Source organism: Lepisosteus oculatus, chromosome 4 (assembly GCF_040954835.1).
Source record: "Lepisosteus oculatus isolate fLepOcu1 chromosome 4, fLepOcu1.hap2, whole genome shotgun sequence".
NCBI classification, from domain to species: Eukaryota; Metazoa; Chordata; class Actinopteri; order Semionotiformes; family Lepisosteidae; genus Lepisosteus; species Lepisosteus oculatus.
In genome coordinates this window covers 22,332,254-22,354,863 of record NC_090699.1, presented here as the reverse complement: position 1 = coordinate 22,354,863, position 22,610 = coordinate 22,332,254, and the positions used below count along the sequence as shown (strand labels likewise).

General features: G+C 35.0%; 1 protein-coding gene across 8 annotated transcripts in view; it reads left to right on the top strand.

Moving 5' to 3' along the window:
- pcdh15b (protocadherin-related 15b) overlaps positions 1-22,610 on the top strand; it is a 311,541-nt gene that overhangs the window by 46,424 nt on the left and 242,507 nt on the right. For all 8 annotated transcript variants that reach the window (XM_069188941.1, XM_069188940.1, XM_069188944.1 and 5 more), the window contains one exon: positions 16,850-16,913. The gene's annotated coding sequence lies outside the window, so the exon portion shown is untranslated. The remainder of the gene's footprint in view (positions 1-16,849; positions 16,914-22,610) is intronic.

Here is a 22,610-nt window from a genome sequence, read left to right as displayed (position 1 = left end):
TTTTGTTAAGACATATCTGCAAAACACTCTGCATGGTCAGATTTCTTTATTGTATTAAGGCAATAAAAATAATAAATGAAACAGCAAAGAAATCATTACCTAACAGGAATAACATACAGTATGTACAGTATGTACAGTTTTTGTATCTTAGTTTTAGGCATCTAACCTATTACCTTTTTATGTATTAGATGTTAAATCTTTTTATTTCCTTTCAGTCACTTCCGACATTGCTTTTTATACTGTATATTACATATTCAAATGTTACACACATAAGATTGGTTTTTATTGTGAAAAAAATATTTCCACAGATTATTTAATTTGGTATAAATTCTACTTTTATGATTTTATGATTTTATGTAGCTGTAATTCATTTACAAAAAAACATTAAAAAGTATAGAAAATGTGTTATAAATTTCTGAAAAAACTTTCTGCGTCTATTGGTTATGACGTTAATTTTCGCATACTTTAATTTGTTTTGATTTAAAAAAAATAGCTTAGATTGTGTTCATTTGTAGTTAGCGGTTTTAAGCACTTCTAATTCTCATTTTAATACTTCTAATTCAATTTTGATTTTTTTTGTGGTTTTTGTTTTTTAATTTTAAATTTTATTTTAACTCCAGTCTTGGCCTCTTGCGGTACCATCTGAATCAAAATCTGTTCAGTTGGTCAGTCTACTGTTATTGAGACATTCCATACATTTCAAATCTCTGCTTTCCTTCTCCTGGCAACATTGGATCCTGGCCTTATCTTGGCTTTATTTGATGCCAATAATAATTCTTATTTAATGTAGTACCTTTCATGACCCTTCTGCTCAGGGTGCTTTACAATAAAACATCTTGAAAGCAAAAACAAGTATCCACATTTTCATACAATAAATTAAACCAAATTAAAAGGTTTTCAGACAGGATTTAAAAGTGCTGACTTCCTTCCAAGATCTTAGACAAACTGCCAGTGCTCAGAGAGATGAGTTATTTTAGTTATGATCTGAGCAGCTGAGTTCTGCTGCACATTGAGCATACTCCATTTGTTAAAACAGTGTAAGACACACGAGCACTGGACAGCAAGCACCATTAGCAGGTCCTAAATGCATGTACAGTGTTAGTTCTATGCATCAGAATGGAAGATTCTTCTTCTACTGCACAACTTTGTTAACTTTAGTTTGACTATTGATGGCACAGGGATCAGTTCAATAATCTTGGTGATATTCAAAGATGTAATAATTAACAATAATTCCTAACACTTATATACAGTAGCACTTTTTCCAGACTCAAAGCGTTTTACAGGTAATGTGGACTCCCCTCCACCACCAGCAATGTACAGCCCCACCTGGATGAATCGACTGTAGCTATAGTGGGCCAGTACACTCACCACACATCAGCTATCAGTAGGGAGAAGAACAGTTGATGTGATGAAACCAATTCATAGATGGGGATTCTTAGGAGACCTTGATTGTAAAGGCCAATGGGAAATTTAGCAAGGAATTTCAGGGTAACACCAGCTAGCAGTCATATCAGCCTGCAACTCACAACTGGCAACCCATTGAAGCTAAGCAGGTGTGAGCCTGCTCAGTACCTGGATGAGAGACCTCCAGGGAAAACTAAGGTTGCTGCTGGAAGAGGTATTATTGTGTTTGTTAGGGGGCACGAACCCTACGGTCTATGTGGGTCCTAATGCCCCAGCATGGTGAAAGGGACAGTATACTGTTAAAAGGCACCATTCTTCGGATGAGACATAAAACCGTGGTCCTGAGTCTTTGTGGTCATTAAAAATCCCAAGGTGTTTCTCGAAAAGAGTAGGGGTGTTACCTTAGTAGGGGTGATGTGATTTAATCATTTTGTTATGGCTCTGTGGTGTAAGTACAGTATTTCTGTTTGATTAGTAGATTTATTCTGTTTTATTAGTAGTAAAGCCAAAAGTGAGAAGTGGGCTTTACTCAAATGGTTATAATTAAAGCACTGCACTGTAAATGTGCTGCTTTTAACAGACAGGTGAATTGACTGGCAGGAAGGTATTTGAAGAAAGGCTCCTAAACACATCTTCTTAATCATCCTGTTTTATTGTTGACTGGGTTACTTTTCATACTGAGATTAACATTCACAATCTCCTTTACAAAGCATGTATAGTATGAGCTATGGTATAAATGTCATTAACACAGAACTGCCATATCGTCTCTATGTCATGCATATCACTATAACTGGGAAATGAAAGATATACTAGAATGCTCAAACGTGCATGCAGACCTGGCAGAATCTAGTAATCACAGCTAAAGGAGTTGACTTCCCATCATTCATATACTTTTATAGAAATGTCTTGTGCTGTGATGTGTAGCACCTTTAAGGCATAAAGCAATCACCTTGACACAAATACATACTGCAGTTGCATACTAATTGTATTTGCGGGTCATCGTGAAATTTTTTTTTTGCAAATCACATCCTGTATATGAATCTCATTAGTCCTAAGTTAGGTGTTTTTTCACAACATATTGCAACAGAAAACTGTAAGAATGGCTCAGTGAAAACTCAACATGAGTACCTCAGCCTTGTTTAATGATCTTAAAATTGAATTAAAACTATTCAATTCCCAACAGTCTTTTTAAAGTGTTTTTAGATTTTTCTTTATTTACATTTGGCTAATTCATTTATTCAGTTTGATTAGTTCTGATCTTGAAAAGACATAGTGTTATATTTTATTAGAGTTATCTATTAAAAGTGGCTTAAAGGGCTTGCATTATAGATTTCATGCCTCTGGAGTCTTTATGATCTTTTCTGACTTGCCTTCCATAGAACATTGGAAAGCTGTGTTATGAAGCATAATGATAAACCCAGACCATTCAAACCAAGAAACGATTAATGAATCTCAAACCTTCCTGAATACGTTTTAACAGACTTTAGAAGAAAAAAGGAAAGAAACTGTAAATCACTTTTTTGTATATTGCAGACCACAAGTCTTGAAACATTTTCAAGTTCCAAAATTTGGACACCTTAGCTTTATCTGTTGTTAATAATTATGAGAACTGTGCTAGTGTGATTTTTTTCTTTCTGAATATGGATTCTGCAGTCAGTTTTATGAACATCTCAATTAGAAGTAATATTCATTCTCCACTGTATTAAATTTACAACTTTGTTTTCTTTGAAAGGAAGAATAAACTTCTGTTACAAGGGATCAGTCTAGTGTGACATTCCAACATTATAAAATCCAAGGTACGGTAGGTGAAACATTGAGCCTAGCAGTACATTAACATCACCTGCACAGATCACTCAACCAGAACAGCCCAGGTTACATGTTGTACCTTAACCATTTTGTTCATTCCCATTCTTAATATTCCCTACAACTACTGTACTCATGGCTGTTTGAATGCCTCTTATTGATTTCTTGCCAATCTGAAATAACTGCAATGCCTCTGGATCCACTTCTGGTGGTCTTCCAGCCTTCTGATTCATGACATTGACTACACTGGAAGTCATATGTGGATTTGGATTTATTCCCCTTAATCCCTCCTCTGCTACAGAGTGTGCAGAGGATACTTGACTTTCCCAAACAATTGTATCTGTTTTAAAACTGTTTTCAAACCTCAATAGTATACCATAACTTTAAAGGATTTCAACTGAAAATCCCAAGTTGAGCTACTGAAATGTTATATGATAAAGATTTAAAGAGCAATACGTTTGCACAATTGTTAGGGAACAATTTACTGGATCTCACTAAGAATTAATAAGAATTAATCTACTTTGTTTCACGGTAAATCAGGCATTTTTACAGAGGCATATTGTGAAGAAGTAAATCTACTGCAATGCTGTATATTTCAGTATGTCTACATAAACTTGTAAGTTCTAAATAAATCATAATATTGGAGGCTGTAGTTGTTTCCTATGCAAACGCTAAAAGTTTTATTTAAATATTTTATTTGAAAAGGGACCTTATGCAAAACCCTGTTAATTTGTTTTAAAAACTGTGCTCTCAAAAGAAAGCCAGTCAGATGTGAAGATTAATTTTTAAAATTTAGGCATTAGTTCTTTCACGGCCAGTGCTACTCTCTGACTACATGCAAAATCAGCATAGGTTCAAAATCAGGTAGAGCTCACAGCATACTGTTCCGAATTTCTAATAATTCGGAACAGTATGCTGTGAGCTCTACCTGATTTTGAACCTATGCTGATTACAAACAGTACAAACAGGAGAACATTAAGCAGATGTTTTAAACTCTATGTCAACAATACCATGATATAGAAGATCATTAGTGTTGTCTGTTTTAAGGATTAACAAGCATTAACATATGGAACATTACTCTAATGTATATGTGTTGTATTTAGTAGCAAGCTATATTAATATAATGTCTATACTTAGAGTCATCCACAGTAATCAAAGATCTGGATTCCCAAGAGGGACTGATATGTCTCTGTTAGCCTGCAAACAGATCAATAGGATTATCTCTCAGCAAGACAGCTGAGACATCTTAACCTTTAAATTGGATGGTAACTCATTGGAGTAACCATCTTCAAAGCTGGAAGTGTTATTAGGATTTTATTTATTTATTGTTTTGTAACTATATTTTGAATTGTACACTAGTCCTAGAGAGAGCCATTGAATTTGAATTGAGGAAAAATATTTAAATAGGAGCCACGCTGAGTTTCTCTTGATAGGTGGGTTGTTCAGCTGATACAAATATGAAGGGAGTGTATATGCTAAGTTTCCTTCTTCAACTGCAGTCTAAATATGCAGATTTTTAAGTGACTCTATGATGTCTTTCAAAGCAGAGAGATGAGAAATCAAACAATTTAACTTTAATGTCTAAATCTAGGTATCTGTGTACTTATTATCTATCCTTCTCTCCTTTTTTTCTAATAATTGGACTTTATACATGGTTAAATATAACCTTCACAAATACAGTACAGTTCCTGCTACAGACAATTCACCACCCAGATGGGCAGTTATCAGGTAAAGTCCAGGCTTCATTTGTAAAGATTCGGAAAGCGGTTTTAAACCTGTCGTTTTTGTTAAATATATAATCAGTTATTTCTGCTTGGAATTGTTTATTCGTTTCCAAGGGCAGGTAAGAAACCAGGAAAGGTGTTTTCATAAAGGGTTTAAAAACGTATTGCTGAATGAAAATGCTACCAGAAAGGTGCTACACACCTACAGTATGAAACCATTTGCAAATTAATTAAGTGTGCCATTGATTAATATACTATAAAAAGATATTGTACCCACCCAAAAAATAATAATTTTCTACATTTTTTACGAAAAAAACAAGTTGGTGTTTTTCTTCCCCTTGGGACTGGTTAGGCATTGTGCCAAATCTTAGTATAACCAAGTTCAACTTCTTTAAACATTTTTCAATTAAATAAAAAAAGCAAGTATCAAAATACAACAAGTTGAAGTAATGTTTGTGGCTGATGTCATTCGTTTTAAAAACAGCTACATGTATTTAACCAACTGCAAGGAAAGAGGGGAAAATATATGAAAAGATACACAAAATTATAACAGCTAGAACAAATGCACACAAATGGAAGTGGTTTTGTGCCGAAATGAGGTGCACAAAGAACAATACTGTGCTGCTTCTTTAGGGAGTCACTCTGCCTTTATTATTAAAGCAAGTGCATGACATGCTAAAAGGAAAACTTGTCTTATCTGCTTCTAAAAGAACAGGCATGTCCTGGGGTCATCCTTTGCGAACCACCTGTCTTCCATATTGACTGCCCTTTCCTATACAGTAAATCTTCTTAATCTTAAATCCATGTTGCTTGGGGGATAGGGTCAAGGAAATGATTTCAGACTCAGGGGAATGTGAGACCTTACCTGGCCTGATCCCATTTTATTCATTAATGTCAATACATACAGTACATTTCATTTTTTGTTCATTTTTGTTTTACCTGTTTGTCACTATAAAATTCTTAGCTTCATTGAGATTAAGTTGAGTGATGACAGTCTGAATTTTATTCAGCCCATTGACTTTTTAAAAATTATATTTGTTATATCCATGTACAGTATATTTGATATTTCTTTAATTGTATGGGGAATTAAAACATCTTTTGCATAATGCATGGAAAGGGAACTGTTGTAGAACAGAGAGTACAAGAATTGAAGATGAAAAACACACAATGTTTTGTTTGATTTCAAAAGTGTTCATTTAAATAGTAAAAAATGACATTTTTGAATGAAACCCGTCTCTTTTATTGAAGAACTAATATTCAATCATCAAATGAAAAATAAATGGAAGGATTAGAGATCCATAAAAAGCAGCAAAATGGTAAAAGCTCAAGAGAAGCAATCTCAAAATTGCTATGAGGTAATTAAATGATGTAAGAAAATTATAAGACGAACAGTAGAGTGAATGTTCAAGTTGAAAAGATGCATCTTTACAACCAAGAACTGAGGTGAACCTGAGGTGTTTCAGTCGGTAACATGGGCTTCATCTCCTGCATGCAGAAAATGTGATGCTTAATTTGTTTTGTCCTAGAACCAATAACCCCTGCTGTAAGGTATTTGTGATAAGACTTTTTGTTTTATATTCTGGTTGGATTTGATGACACAGTACAATTTTAAATGTTGTTTGTTTTAAGTAACAAAAAACCTTTACAAAATTATACAGAGGTGCTGGATTGGTACTCTGCATACCTAAAATATGTACTGTATAATAAATTATATTCAATAGTATGTGCCATTTAAAATATTAAAGCATTTAGAGGGTCTAGGTTTGTTTTGATCTTCTCCAGTTGTCAACTGTGAATGTCCCCTTTCACAGACATTTGGCAATAATTCAATAACCCTGGCAATCATACCCAAACTGGCAAATGCTATTCTAAACTTATTAAGTTCAGTGACAGTGACATTAAAAAGGAGTATCAGTTTTTAGAAACTCAATAAATCTGTAATGAGGCTATATGTGCTATGTGCAGTATACTGTACATGTTTGAAAGTTACAAACTATGTACTGTAGTTCTGCATAGAAAAGTGATTTCTGAATAATACATACTGTAGGCTCTGTGTTAATAAAGTAAATCAGAGGTCACAGACAGATGGCCCAGAAGGCATTTCATTCAGCCCAGAAGCAGTTACTGAAATGATGGGTAAAGGTTGAACAGGTCTGATTTTCGAAAAAACATATGGTTAGATTTTCCTCTGATAAAGATAACAGTCTGTGAAGAAAAAATGCTACTTCCTTTTAAGCTTGTACTCCATTTCTAGCAAAATGATTGAGAAATTATGTTGTTTTCACAGCGTTTCTGATGCTGTAGGGAATGTGACCTGGCTGTATTTGATCTTTTCTTGAAAGCCTGTGTTGATAAACTGTGAGAAGAAAAATACACATTTTCTCCATTAGTGACACATTTTAGAAACTCTGGGCAACACCTTTGCAGTGTGTTAAACATTTACATTACTTCTTTGGCTGTTTAGTTCAGGGGCTGTTTAAACCGTTCAGCAGTGCACGATTTCCAAGTGACAGCCCATTCATCTTTCAATGGGGTTTCACAGTGCCCTCAAGTAGAAAAAAGTTTTCAAGTAGACAAACGTTTTGTGTTATGTATTTTAAATCAAGTTCAGGTGGGCAGCTGCGTCAGCATGCATAGGCTGCAAAGGAACAAGTAATAGATTAATTCCATGCTGAAAAGAGAAGAAAGGAAACAACGTTTCGGCTAAACTCACATCCGAAGAAGGTTCCACAGCCGAAACTATGACAGTATTACCGAAACCTATTAATTGTATTTTAAATATGATACACTTTGTGTAATTGACGAGTTCTGTGAAATTCTGTACATGCTGTACTGTTTGGAGCTTTTTATGCAGATGTATTTTAGGAGCTGAGACTACAGTACAAGACGGTTTCTCTTTTCTCCACTGAACATAAGCTCTTAATAGCCTGCTACCTCTTTCCTTATGTCAGCTTAATGTTTGCATCCACTGTTGTAAATTCCAGTATTTTGACATCAGCACACAGACTGTAATGATATCATTGTACTTTATTGTCATATTAAGTCTAGGATTAATACTACAAGGGGCTGTATCTTGCCCCTACTATGTGGAGGGATGCTCTACTGAATGGAGAGTGTGTGAAGAGTTCCAGTATTGGTTCATTCCAGTACCAATGATGTTATGGTTTTTTTTCTTCAAGCCTCAGTTCTTTTTGAACCATTCAGTGAAGGGATTAGTTTCTAAACTGGGCACCTTTCAGCAACATGTAGTTTCATTTAAAATGAATCCAAGATTGCGGGTACTCTCTCAGTCCGCTAACGAGATGAGTGCTCTGAATTCTCAAACAACCTCTGAAAGTAAACATTACTTGCTGCTGTAGTACTACTAACCTGCATAATGGGCTGCAAAACATCACCTTCCATCTTCTCATGCATTTGTTTTTAAATATCTTTACAAATGGGTTGTAAGTAGTTGCAAGTAGACAAATGTGTCATAGAGAGGATGTTGAATATGGTACAGTTTAGGCAGTTGGAGAGTTCTGAAAATTTCTGTACAGGCTGTGCTGTCTGAGTACTTTTTATACAGATGTTTCATAGGAGCTGTGACTTCAAGAGCTTTTCTCTTTTCTCCCCTGAACACAAGCTCTTTTTTCATTCTATCCTTTTCTTATTAGTGTGCTGCTGCTTTCCTTATTCATCCATTATCGAGTGACAGCCCAAGAGGGCTTTGATGCCATTTGATAAAAAAAGCCATTATTGCTTTTCTCAGCAATGGACACATTACTGACGTGATAGCGTTCATTACAAATAATGTATATTGTGTTCCTAGGCTACTGATCACCGCAGTATCGTGTTTTGTAAAGAAAATGCATTTGTGTCAGATTTCTACAACATCCTTAGCTAGATATTCAGAAATTACAGCAGTGAGCCATCCTGCATTGGTTGAGAAATACTTTGGCAAAGAAACACTTTAAAACAAAAAGAAACATGTTGTGGTGGTAAAAATGCATTTAATATGTAGTCATCATACAGTATACACAATGTAAGTATTATTTAATGAGTTCTGAGCCTGAATACAGTAGTTAACACAGTATTTGTAGTGTTACCCTCTACAAAAAGGGTATATTTCTCTAAAGAGTGTATTTCCATTTTAAAGTTGCTCCTGCTATGACATCATTCTTTGTTTAACATAATGAATAAAGGGTCCTACACTTGCAGTAGGAGCCATGTAGAGTATCAGTGTTACAGTATGTTCACACTGGGACATTTGGTGTGTATTGTAAAAAATATAGTTAAATACAATATATGGAAAACAAACTTTATTGGCATATACAGTAACTACCCAGTACCACAGAGGAGACATAGGTGGTTTCCGTCTGTTGGGCATGTTAATCACATTTGGTCCACTTGCAAGACATTAGCATGAGCAACAACTAGACTCAGGTGCCTTCACACATTGGAAATGAGCAGAATTGACAGACAGATAATTGGCAGTTACATTGATTATAGATGTGTAATGTGTCAGGTGTTAAGATTTCAACTGGATTAAGTTACTTCATTCATCAACTGCTGGGTAAACAGTTCCAGCACTGCTTAAGAACATAAGAAGGGTTGCTAATGAGATCCATTCTATCCAAATTGTGCATTTGTTACTTGAATCTAAATTTTCACCATACCATTTCTTAAAATAGCCCAGAGTTTGGAACTAAACCACCTGTGAGGCAGCATACCTGTTTCAGACCCCCCTGACTTTTTGTGAAAAAATTGGTTCCTATCCTCTGTCCTTGAACAGGTCTTTTTTAGTTTCCACTTGTCACCCTGTGAACTTGTTCCACTACTGACTGGTGAAGTAGCCCTATTTGTCAGTCCCATCTATACTCTGTCCTAAACGGATTCCATTTTAATTTTCCATTTGTGAACCTGTGTCAATGTTTCACTACTGAGTATAAAATAATCCCCTGGGTTGCCCTGTATACAGTATACCCCTTTATGACTTTATAAACTTGAACCAAATCTCCTTTATTTAACACTGAAGGGATTTATCTCTCTTAACCTGTCTGCATACCCACGCATTTTTTTAGCCCTTATTGTTACTCAGTAAGGATATAGAAGAATCTCACATAAACACTTACTGTACATACCTGTTGTGCATGGATTTCTGTAGCTCAGAATTGTCCATGCAATATGCATAGTGTACAGAATGTTCTTTCTTCCTGTGTGGGTTACATTGTTTTTTTTTAATTAACATTACATTTAATTTATCATGTCTTCCCAATCCATGATGATGTTTAAGTCCTCTTGTAATTCCACTGGAACAGTTTTTGTTTGCCACTTTCCCCATCTTTTGGTTAGTGTACAGCACATACGTGACTAGTTTGCTAATTAAACCAGAATCTGGAATTTTAATACAGTATCAATCAGGAATAAGAGCAGGCCTAAAAAAGATTACTGCACTACAGCTTACATTGCCCAATTACTACTGCCCAATTAGAGGTCCCCTTACGTTCCGCCTATAATCCCTCTTTTGCTTCAGTATTAGTAAGAAAATATCTACAATTTTTTTTAACCATCTTAGCCTCTGTAGAAGCTAATTGGCAGATATGCTGTAACTACCCAGAACTGCTCTAGCTCATTTTATAACACAACATATTATTGCTGTTTCTATCGTAGAAAAACCTTTATTATCCTTCTATTGTAATTCTTCATAATCTTGTGTCATCATTCCTTTATTGTTACAGTTTGTCTCTTATACTGTATGTATCCTGCAATCTATTTGCTTCACCTTTTAAAGTCCTTCTACTGTTGTATGGCTGACAACCTTGAGTTTTTTATGAGAAACTTTCTTGCTGTTGTGCTTTAAAGACATTGTTGTGCTTTAATTCTCTTTTGATTGATTATATGAACATTTAGATTAATAAGAAGATTATCAGTTTCAACACATAGTGTACCATTTTATACAGCCTGCTTGTGTCATGTCTTATTGCACAGAGCTGGTTCCTATAATTAAAACATCTTAATATCTTCCCACAGAAATGTTAGACAGAAGCATTATGTTCCTACAGCAATATTTGATTTCAGTATATTTGATGAAACATTCTTGATGACATTATTAAAATGTCTAGGTACTTTACAATACTGATGGAAAAAGTTACTAAGATGTTTTTTGCCTGCAATAAAGTGTTTGTAGAGCACAAAAAATAAGGACACAGAACACTCTTTTTTGTATTTTTCTCTCAAATCACACTTGTATTCCAAGAAAATATAAAATATTAACACAATGGTTGTCTTGCATGGCAGAGACAAAAGAAGCATTTTAGTTTCTTAACATTAACGTTTTAAATGTACTGTCTGTGGTTTCTAGGCTCTTGCTTATTTTACTTTATTTCTGTGTAAACATCCTCTCATTTACTGTAGGATAATGAGTAGGTGTTATAACAGTTCAACATTTGCTAAATCTTTTCTGAAACCTTTTAAAAATGGATTTACTCATTTAAAAACCTAATGTTTAACCTTACAATAGATCCGCAATGTGAATTTTGGTTTTCTAAGCTAATTGCACATCATGGGGGAAGTAGAAGACAGACTTTAAAGTCATTTTGTTAACACAATTTCAGATCTTCCTGGTGAAAATCAATAAGCCTCAGTTAAAATTCACAAATCATTTAAATCACTGCTGTACTGGATGTATGCATCCATTCTGATTTTGTTTTGTTTTTTTCAAATGGGTTCTGTTTTCATGGCTTGAAGTCAGATGTATTAGTAATAGAAGAAAACAATAAATAATGCTTGTCTTTAATGTCCAGGTGAGCCAGCCAAATTTTATGCTTCTTGAGAATGCTGCAGATCAATGACATTTTTTACGGCTACAGCTGCCAGAGTCCCTGACAGGTAATTAAATATAAGGCAAACAGGGGTTTCCAGGTTCATGTACCCCATAATTCTTCATTATCTTCCCCTAGCAGACATTTACCCTGAAGGATATGAGCATTTTATGTTATTTTTTTCCCGTTAAGTAGCCAATAGCTGCGAGTCAATTTCATGTTCAGTTCAATAACAAGAGAAATGATGTCTCATTCATTAACTCTATGACCTACAAAAATAACTATGAAGACAGAAACTGTTATCCACACATAAACCAATCTGCTTTGCAGGCAAAAGATACTTGTTCTTTGAAAAGTTTAATGTGATTATCACCAGATGCAGCTGAAGACAGAGATGTCAAATTCCACTCCAGCACTACTTAGATTATATTCTTTAACATACAGCATAGGAATATTGAGTCCAGTAAAAGCTTTTGCCTGGTATATTCACTCTTTCTTTTACTGTCATTAAATAATATCTTTAAAAATGTTTCTTCTTTTCAGAAGATAAAGATGAATATCATTGAATAACTTCTGAGTCTGAAAAAGTAGTTTACACAACAGTGTAGAGTATTACTTTGAAAGTATATCTTTCTGTTTAAAGTTACTAATTTTAAAATCTTGTTAAAAATCTTTAACCCTAGAGCTACAATTAATCAGAAATGTATTGTATTGGTAATTCTCTTTTAAAATGACGGAGGGAAAAAAATGAAACCAAATATTTTTCCAGAAGATTTTAAATCCATGGATGGCTGAAATCTGTAGTGCCCTTGATGTGTCACCACATTTTCAAATGTCTTTTCCCCTCGAGACTCATAATTTTCTTTCTCTTAATAACTGAAGTCAATGTAGTCACTGCCCTGACCTGCATTTGCTCTGCTCTTGGATTGCTCCAATGTTCTGGAAGCTATTTACAGTTGCCCTTCGAAAATGTGAGCACTAAATGCTCAGTGCCATCATTTAAGTATTCAGGGTGAAAAAAAAAACAGTCTTGCCTATCCTTCTGTAGCTGAAAAAAATAAAAGAAACATTTAGATCCAAAAGTCTGCTGTATCTTGATGGCCCATTGGAATGTACTGTACGTATCTGTTTGTATTTCAGGTGATATAGGAATGTTTGCTATCTGATCCCCTACCACTGTTTTTCTTCAGAGGCTTGTTTTTCTCTGCGATATCTTCATAGTCTATACCTCCTGTCTGTCTGTGCAGCACATTTTCTTATGATCTCTATCACATTTAATTTATTAAAGCCTCAAAGGCCAGTATACTAGGAATACTTGTACTAATAAGATTAGGTCTACTGAGTCAACTTAGAGCAAAACACAAGCTTGAAGCATTACTTTTTCACAAAGCTCTTCATGCTTCACTGTAATGCTGGGCTATTTCATATATAGCTTCAGGCCACACAAAACAATCCATTTTTGTACTTGAATGACTTCACTCATTTATCTAATTCAAGTAGTGTACTTTACACATCGATTATTGTTTGGATGAGAAAGTGTTATCTAAATTTGGTTTTGTTTTGGTGAATTAGTCAATTAATTTCCTGCTGTAGCTCTGTTGCATACTGTGCTTTTTGACATTGAGTTGAGGCTATTTATTAGTTACCCTTACTTTTAGAAATGTTTGTGTACACTGTACTGTATATATACAGTATATAGAATAGGAGTCTCTTGTCTTGGTCCTGGAGAGCCACAATCCAGTAACTCTCATGTGTGAACCAGAATTACTTTTTTTAAAGATTAGAAACAGTTTCAAATTATTGATCAATTAACCAAGTCCTTGTTCAATCAAGGAAGTGTTCTTTTATCCCAAATGATCCTTGAATCATTTAATTAAAAATGATTACCTGTTTAACTGATCACAGTTAAATTGTTCCAGGTCTTTAGAAATTAATTATATAATGGTAATTTATAAGCTTTGCTGGATAGGGACTCTATGAGCAGAACTGGAAACCTCTCATACAGACATATAAAGAATTCCAGTACCTTAGTGCAAAAGTTCTAATCAAGTTCAAATGTGCATCCGATTCCTTACAACCCCTTTTGAAGACAATAATCCACTGCAAAAACTCTTTAAATAAAAAAAAATTCTATACAAGGTCAATGGGTATATCTTTCCTTTTCTTTTAAAGGTACTGTATTATTTATTCCTTTATTAGACAAAAATATAATCGTATCAGCCTCAAATATCATCCTCTGCTCTCTCATTAAACCTTCCATGTTTGCTAGTCCATGTATAGCATCGGTCTAATTAGGATCATCTAGATGGCACTAAGATTCTTTTGGATTGTCAACATGAACTTAGAATATAGGCAGATCTTATTTATTTTAATCCAAAACAGCAAAAGCATCTATTACTCCCAATACAAATTAGTATCCAAAGAAAGGAAAAAATCCTAAATATGCAATCGGATATCCATTAATTTCCATAAATGGTGACCCGTAAAAAACAGTTACCCAGTCTGATGTACCTTCTGAGATCTGGGAAAGTTAGGTAGAAATGTGAAATAAGAACTAAAATGAATGTTTGATGTTCTACTATGTCCTGAAAGATCTGAAAACTTAGCCATTAGGCTAGGGCAACAACATCATAACAATGTCCTCTATTTTTACTGGGTTCTGTTACTCCTGGCACTTTTTCACACTCAGTTCTTTATACGTAAAGTAAAAGTGTTGATTTAGCTTTTTCCTAAGGGACAAATTCAAAGCACAATAATGCATCTTATTAATCACTGTTTTCAACAACATATTGACTTCTCCATGCCTGATGATTTTGAACTTTTTAAAGGGCTCTTACAAATTATACAGTATATGCAAGTTTTATAGTCCTGTTGGCTTTTAATAAATGTCCTCTTTTGTGCTTTGTTTAAAAGAGGTGTATAGTATATGTTATGTTAAATGTTTTTTTTTACATTGCAGTTTTTAACTAGATCTGTTATTCTTTTTATTTATTATAGGGGTTGTGCTTAAAAGTATTTTAGTTTTTTTTTATGTGATTCATCAATAAGACCAGGTTCTGAAGAAAGAGACTGGTGGTGTTCTTCAAAGTTATACATTAGCTTTTACTGAGTCACTCTCAAGACATGCAAAACAAATTTACCCTGCAAACAGAATGACCAAATTAAAACAGTCATTACATTTGATCATAAATATGGGAGGAAAGAATAGTGTATAGGTTTTGTGAGACATTAAATAGAGTAAGTTATGCATTTATTTTAATGTTTTTTTTCACCTTCACTAATTTTGTAAAAGTATTGTAAAATTTTGCTTGCATTTTACTTTTTTAAAGTAAACTACTGTATATTCATGTGTTATATTGTGCCATGCACGTTTTATATTGAGAGTGGCTAAACTCATTGTAATGCACATATTGTAAGAAGAAAACCTGTTTGAATTCAATAAGATTACTGAAAAGCGGCTCCATTTGACAGTAAATCACAGGTGTATGTCACCTACATTGAAAACGCATATACACAGCCCCCCCAAAAGATATTATGTGATCCAAGTCAAGGGCAAATTCTCCTTGGATAAACCAAGTGTTTTTGCACATTGTACAATATAGAATTTGTACAATGCCAATTTGGCTTTTACCGTTTATATCAGTATGTTTTAAATAACAATAAGAGCAATTTGTATGTGTTCTACAAGTAGCAAACAATGACTAGTGATTTTAACTAAATGCAACCCATTTACTGGCTCTGAGAACTTCTGAGTTTAAACCAGTCAAAATAGTATTTACCACTCTCTAAATAAAAAAAAAATAAAATAAAATGTAAGCATAATTTCCAGGTATCTTCTGCAAAAACAGAAAGGTAGGGAGTTAAACTGATGAATGTGATGCAGAATCATAAGCTATTGCTGGATATGTGCTTTGCTCATCAATAAAAGGAATGCGGATTAAATACTTTGTGACAGAATTTGTAATTGAACAAAGGGATGAGTTGTGGTCTCCTCTGTGTTATAATACAGAGGATAGTCTGTTTTTGATTAGACTGGCACTGGACAGATCCTAAATGTTACTGTATAAGGGCAGAGTGTGATACAAGAGACTAAATGTAGGCAATAAGCTGGGGAAGGACAGCAGTGTTGAACAGGTTTTAGTGCACAGAGGAACGCCATCGTTAAAAAGAAGAATTCAAGGAGGGTTCAACACACATTATAAAAAGCTGCAAGATCCTGTGAATTGTTATTACTTTGAACTTACAGAATATACTGGTAGATTCAGCAACTGATTATAATTGCGACCTATATTCTTTTCAGAAGTGTGACTTTACAATAGAAGAGTTGACCTTCCCTGACTCAGATGTCTTTTAAGAACACATGCGCTGCTAGAATATTTACTGTAGTTATAGTAGCATGACAAATGAAAATCTAAGACGAAACAAATCTAAGATGCACTGAAGATATTGTAATAAGTAACAACTAATACAACAGAATCATGATATGATTGATACCCTGTGACAGAGAGGTGTCCCGTCCAGGGTGCATCCCACCATGTGCCTTGATAGGCTTTGGTTTCCCTGCCACACTGTACTGGATAAAGCAATTAGAAAGTGGATGGATGAAATGATTGAAGAAATTCTGTATCTAAGTGCATTCCTGACTAGTTAAAATTCTAAATTTTGTTACCTTTCCAGACACATTTAACTAATTGGAATTACAGTACATATATAAGGATAGTGTAATCTTTTGTGACCAAAACATTGTTCCATAAGTTGTTTTGGCTACACAGTAATTTGTTCATCTTCAGTTTTTCCTATAAAGGAAGGTTCATGACTGTAAAGCAGCATTTCAGCTGGAGCTCAGGAAACACAGCGAAGCAATCTGAAACATGTCCAGTCAGTTATGTTTTGTCCCTGTGATATATATTAGAATTTCATGCCATTATAAAACCGTGATTGTGAATATAAAGGTTTCTAGTCACAATATGTAGAAACAAGGTGCGATTTTTGTTGTCATATAATAACTGATTGTTAAGATAGAACTTGGTAGTATTTCTCTGCCACTGCCATTGTATTCAGTAAATTTTAGAAGTGCAGCAGATACTGTAATTTAATTAACATTGTTGTCTTCTCTAGGAGCACACAATGTGACTTTATGAAAAGCTGTGCCTTATGAAAAAGGAAATACTGTTCAGATAAGGTAAGAATTTTCAATTAAAATTGTATTATCTAGAAGATTTGCAAAAACAAAGCAAAAACATTGCTAAAATGGTATCAGAGAGTAATAGAGGTCAAATTAAATCCTAGCCAATTAATTACACAAAACAGTTACATTCTTTTTTTTAAATTGAAATTGTCATACATTTAAGTGACTGTCCAATCTAGGTAAACCATTTTTGCTAGCTGCAAGGCCATGTCAGATCAGAAGGGGATGACAATAATCTATTTCTATTAAACTTCACATGCATGTCATTTTTTTTTAGTCACCTCATATAATTAATGCAATATTATTATATCATTGTTTTAGATTTTTATTCTAGTTATATAATAATGTTTCTGTAACGTCATATGTTTAACACCAGGCAATAGGTTACGATCAGTGTAAAGAGAACCACAAAATTAAAAAAAACACCTACAGTAGGCATTGTAAACAGGGTATGATGTAATTGACAAGGCATCATATAGAAGATAATTACCTGAATTGTGTTATCATTAACATACAAACTCAAATATATTACACTGCATTATTGAAATTACTCATTAGTTAGACAAGTGCTTAAAATTAAGAAAAATGTTATAGGCTCATCCTTCTCTTTACAAATAATTCCAATTAGGTATTGATGCAGAAGTCCCATCACATACAGTATAGCATATTATGATTAAAATTGGGCTACAGTATGTCATTTTGCTTGAATACTCTTTTTAACTGCATGAAGTGAATTTAATGAGTTTTCCTATTGAGTATTCCAACCTTATTCACATTTAAATAAAGCTGTGTATTTGTAATCACAGCAAAACATTAGGTACCTAGGTATTTTTCTGCTTTAAATTGGGGTTATTAAAGAAAATTGGACTCCCAAAAAAAATGTTTGCGGTCATGAATGATTGATAAGAAAAAATAAACCAGTCACTAAAAATACTTCATCCTATTGGATTGAATATCTGAGGGCCTCAAACCTTAATGCTTTATTGCTTTTTGTGCTCTGAGAAACAAATGAGATTTCCTCTATAAGACCTAATAAAAGTTTTACGTGAGCTACAGGTCCTAACACTCTTTTCTGTTGAGAGAGGAATAACAATGCTGTGTGGTATTGTAAACCCTCAGACAGTAACACAAGTCTGAATGACTTTAATGAGCTGCATAAAGTTCTTGTCATCCACCTCTGTACCAATGTATCATTTAAATATTCTGTTTTGCAGTGATCATTCTGTTGAATTTTTTACTATAGGTCCATGTGGTATAGTACATGTACAGTACTGTAGCATATTTTTGAAAGGTAGAATTACAGAAATTATGAGATACATTTGCTAACATACGTTGGAGTTAGAAATATTGCTGTCTATGAAGGCCTACTCTTCAAAATATAATTCTGTTTTCTTTATGGATTTAAATACAGTAGAAATTTATATCATCCTCATAATACTTTTGTTAATCTCTGGCTATGAAAGTCCCTTTAAGTTATTAAAAGCAAAGCTACTCTCACTCTCTGCTTTGAAGGTAATAGTGTCAAAAGCCAGGATTGATTTCAAATCTAGATACTGTACATCCTTCAGCTGACTGTCACATCCCCACTACTGGAATGCAACTTTCCATTTTGTTAAAGTTACCATGGTGTTTGCGGCAAATAAATGGCAGCCGTAAAGAATGGGGCATGTAATTTGTGATTGGCAGATGGGACATAATTGAAATCATTTGGACCATAATCAAACATGTTTTGCTTCAGTCAAAGGAATTTTGAGTTCATGTGGAGCTCTTATCTGTTTCACCCAAATCAGGGACTTGCCATTTGAAATTAGTTCTGTGTTTCTCTTTAAGAATCTCATTAAAGAGATTCATGCAGTTTCATTTTTTTGTGGATATCTCATGAAACAATTCAAAGTTGGTTTAAAATCTTTAAAAGTGTTTATGTCAAGTTGACCGTGTTGCTTGATGCTAATGGCCTGCTTTAATGTCAGCAGTTCTGAAAACAGTTGAGAGACAAAAAAAGAAATCAGGAGGAGTCTGAAAAGGACTATAATTGGCAGAGAAAGTGCTATCTGAAAAGTTCACTTACTCAACAAGACTAAGGTCATTCTTACTATCCTCATTACTTCGAGACTAAGCACGTAATATATTGTTTCCAGCTTTGTAGTCATTTAAGAGTGCTCTCACCTTTTAACAGTGACTGCCTCAAATGACTTAGACATTGTGTATCCTACGTAAACAATGAAGTTTTTTTAAAAAATGCTTTCAAAAGCCTGTCTGAACAGTATTTTAATTACAGAACATTGCCTGGCTGTCTTAATTGTACAGGCTTTTTAACGTCGGACATTTTCTCAATGTATATTACTGTCATGTCATATTCCTTTACCTCTCTTCAAAGAAAAAACTTAGAATTTGAGGATACCACTCAATTGCTCAAAACTATATCTTTAAAGGCAGTGAAAGAAATGCATTAGACACTAGATTAGGGTTAAAATTAAGAATTCAGTTTGTGAAGCAAAACGCATAATAATTCATTTACATTTCAGAATTTGAAGGAAATCATGACAAAATCCCCTTTATTTTTTATAATTTAAGGCTACTGCTTTCCAGTAGCAGAAGTTCTTTTTTTTTACTTTTTATTTTCAAACTTTACTTTGTGATGTACTGTACAGGGCTTTTCTAAAAGCAGAATAAATAAGTTTGACATTACAGAGACTCTTATTGTAATGGGGGTTGACATTTCATTGCTCTGACAGAGTACCTTGAACACTGCTTGAAGTTATACTGTAGTTACTTTGGTCCCTGAAACAGTTCTATTTGTGCTATGTACAGTACACTACTTATTTTTTAAACCATTGATAATTTGCCATGACATTTTCTTGCATTTATCACATCCATTATTCATATTACACCATAAATAGCCTTATCCAAAAAACTTTTGCGTTGATGGAAAGTTTAGTCTATTAACAACAAAGGAGTTACTAGAGACTTAACAAATGTGGTTCATCTCAACGTTATGTCTCTGGCACAATGCTTCGAGGTACTTGAGAATAAAGTAATTACTATTGATATCAGTGTGCGAATTGCCCACCTACAGTATATAGAAGGCAGGATAGCATATTGACAAAGAACCATGTAACGTGATGTGCTTGTGTAGATGAAGAGAGGCCTTTTAGGGATAGGACTGGAGTTGAAGTGGAGAAATGTTCTACACATTGTTAATACAGAGTAAAGGTTAAGGCTTCCTGGGAGGCTCAACCCATAAAGAGAGATTGCCCGTGGGTTTGAGCTTGGGTTACGTCATTAGCTAACTGTGACAGGTAATCCCCAAGCAGCAGCAGCTAATTGGCACTGCTGATAAAATGGTAATATTAGTTGAACAGTGAGCAGTGAAGAGAACACCTCTTCTCCCAACCTCAGGAACCCAAGAGATACACAACCTCTGGAACAGGCCTTTCACACACCAAAGCCCATGGGTCTGAGCGAATTAAGTACAGACTGAAAAGATCACTGAAAATGCGACTTGATGAGCACACCCATGATAAGGGAGTGAATGGCATAAATACATTTTAGCTCTGTCACATTAATATGCGAGCAGAAAGAATCAGAGTTTGTGTTGGGTTTGCACAGCGGGGCCACAAACTGTTGTAGGGGGGTTACCCTTGGTAGTGATTCCCCTAGATGCAAATAATTATTGTGGTTTGTTTGTTCATAATAAGATGTTTTGCAGGAATGGAACAAAGAAATTTTACAACTTCAGCTAGAATTGTTCTGCAAAACGGCATAGCTGAGGCAGGGGGACAATATGTAGATTTTTCTAAGATTTATACCCAGCTGTTGACCTATCTTGTAAACCCCTTAAGATTATGCTGGGCTCCAGCCCACAGGGATTTACCTGTGCTGTAAGAACGAATGAGTGAATAAGGAGAGAGGCATCAAAGATACACCCGCTTTCTTCTCCTGGTTAGAGTCACTGTTTGGACCATGGGGAATGTTTTTCTTTAAGTTGTTGGCACCATTTATAGTGGCTGTAATACTCGTGTTTTTGCTATTATGTTGCTGTATGACATGCATTATCCCCATGCTTCGCTCCATGGTGATGAATATGTTCATGCATCAATATACTCTCTTAAGTATGAATTCGAAAGGAACTATGGGAACCTCCAGGGGACCCATACGGTGATTCAGAACTCTGCCATGTTAAGGATAAAAAGGAGGGAATGTGAGAGAAAAGTAAGTAAAGGGTAATCCTGAAAATGTTATTAACAAGGCTTAGTCAAAGGTCCGGGAACGGAATGTACAGATGCACCAGGCGAGCCAAGTTAAAGGACTTGTCTTGAAACTGCAGAAAACCCAAACCGCCTGTTGCTGCGCGAGCGAACTGCACGTAAGCTATTGTATTTTGCCTAAAATATGCCAGGCTTGCTCAACGGGGAAGGAAAATGGGCTGGGTCTCATGATTAATGCGACGAAAAATGATGTTGCATCATCTTGATGTGTAAAGCATGAAACTTTCTTTTCTCTGTTGAGTCTGCTCTCACTTCCTCAGAGCGGGTGGTGAGTGTTTGCTCCCATATTGCACTATGATATACTGTAAAAGACATTACTAAGTAATTGAGAATACTTTCTGTGGCTCCTTTATTCTGACAGTAAAAGTTTCCACGACAGGTGCCTGTGAGGGTGTTGAGGAGTATGTTCTTCAATCTTCAGCTGTGTGAGGCTGCAGGGCTCGTAGATGCAAGTGGAGATATGAAAAGTACAGCAAAAAATAAAATTAAGAGAAGGTTGCCATTGATTTACCATGTTATATTTATGCATGTAATGCCCAGTGTGTATCCCTCCTCCATTTGTTTCACCTCAATCTAGAAATCCAAGCTTGAATTTTGTCACAAACAGTTCTTTCCGGGCCCTATGCAGACAACACAATCTGGAATAGTGAGGAAACACGGGGGGAAACGTCATGCAGGAGACGGGAATGGAGACAGGGGGTGTGTCCTAGGTGTGCAGGTGTCCCAGGGGAGTGAGTCTGGGGCGAACAATCCAAGAGGAAGTCCAAACGGGGAATCCAAAACACAAGCATAAGTCCACAGCCAGGCGATCCATCCAGTAGAATAAAAACGGGAACCGGGTTTGGACCAGTGAGCTGGAGCGGCCTTAAGAGGAGGAGTAGCAATCGTGACAATTTTAGTCACCTTGTTAACATAATGTAACACTGTCATTTTCTGAATTACTGTGCAACAGTTTAGATGAGCACAGGATGAAGAAAATCATGTTTTGAACATGTTTGTTGCCCTGAAGACTTCCAGACAGGAGGAAACAGCTGTAATGTCCCCTCTTCACTCATATTTACTGTAGCAGCTATGAACACATAGTGGTACCAGGACAGCCTTTTTTGGATGCAGATCAAGTTCTTTTTTTAAGGCACTTTAATTCCACAGTTGTCAAATTATACTTCTTCACACTGTTCCAGATTTCCTAGTTGTTTTAAAGTGTTAGCTGAGCTTTCTCAAGTGCTATGAGAAAATTGTTTAAATAAGAGTAAGGTTGCCCAGCAGTAAATTACAATACTGTAAACTCAGCAAGTTGTCCTGATTATTTTTACTGTTATTCATCATGTATATGGCCTGTGTAAAACAATCAGTGTCTGAAATTTGTTTTGCTTTTTTTTTCAAGGAAGATACATTAAAATCTATGGCACACAGCATGTTATTT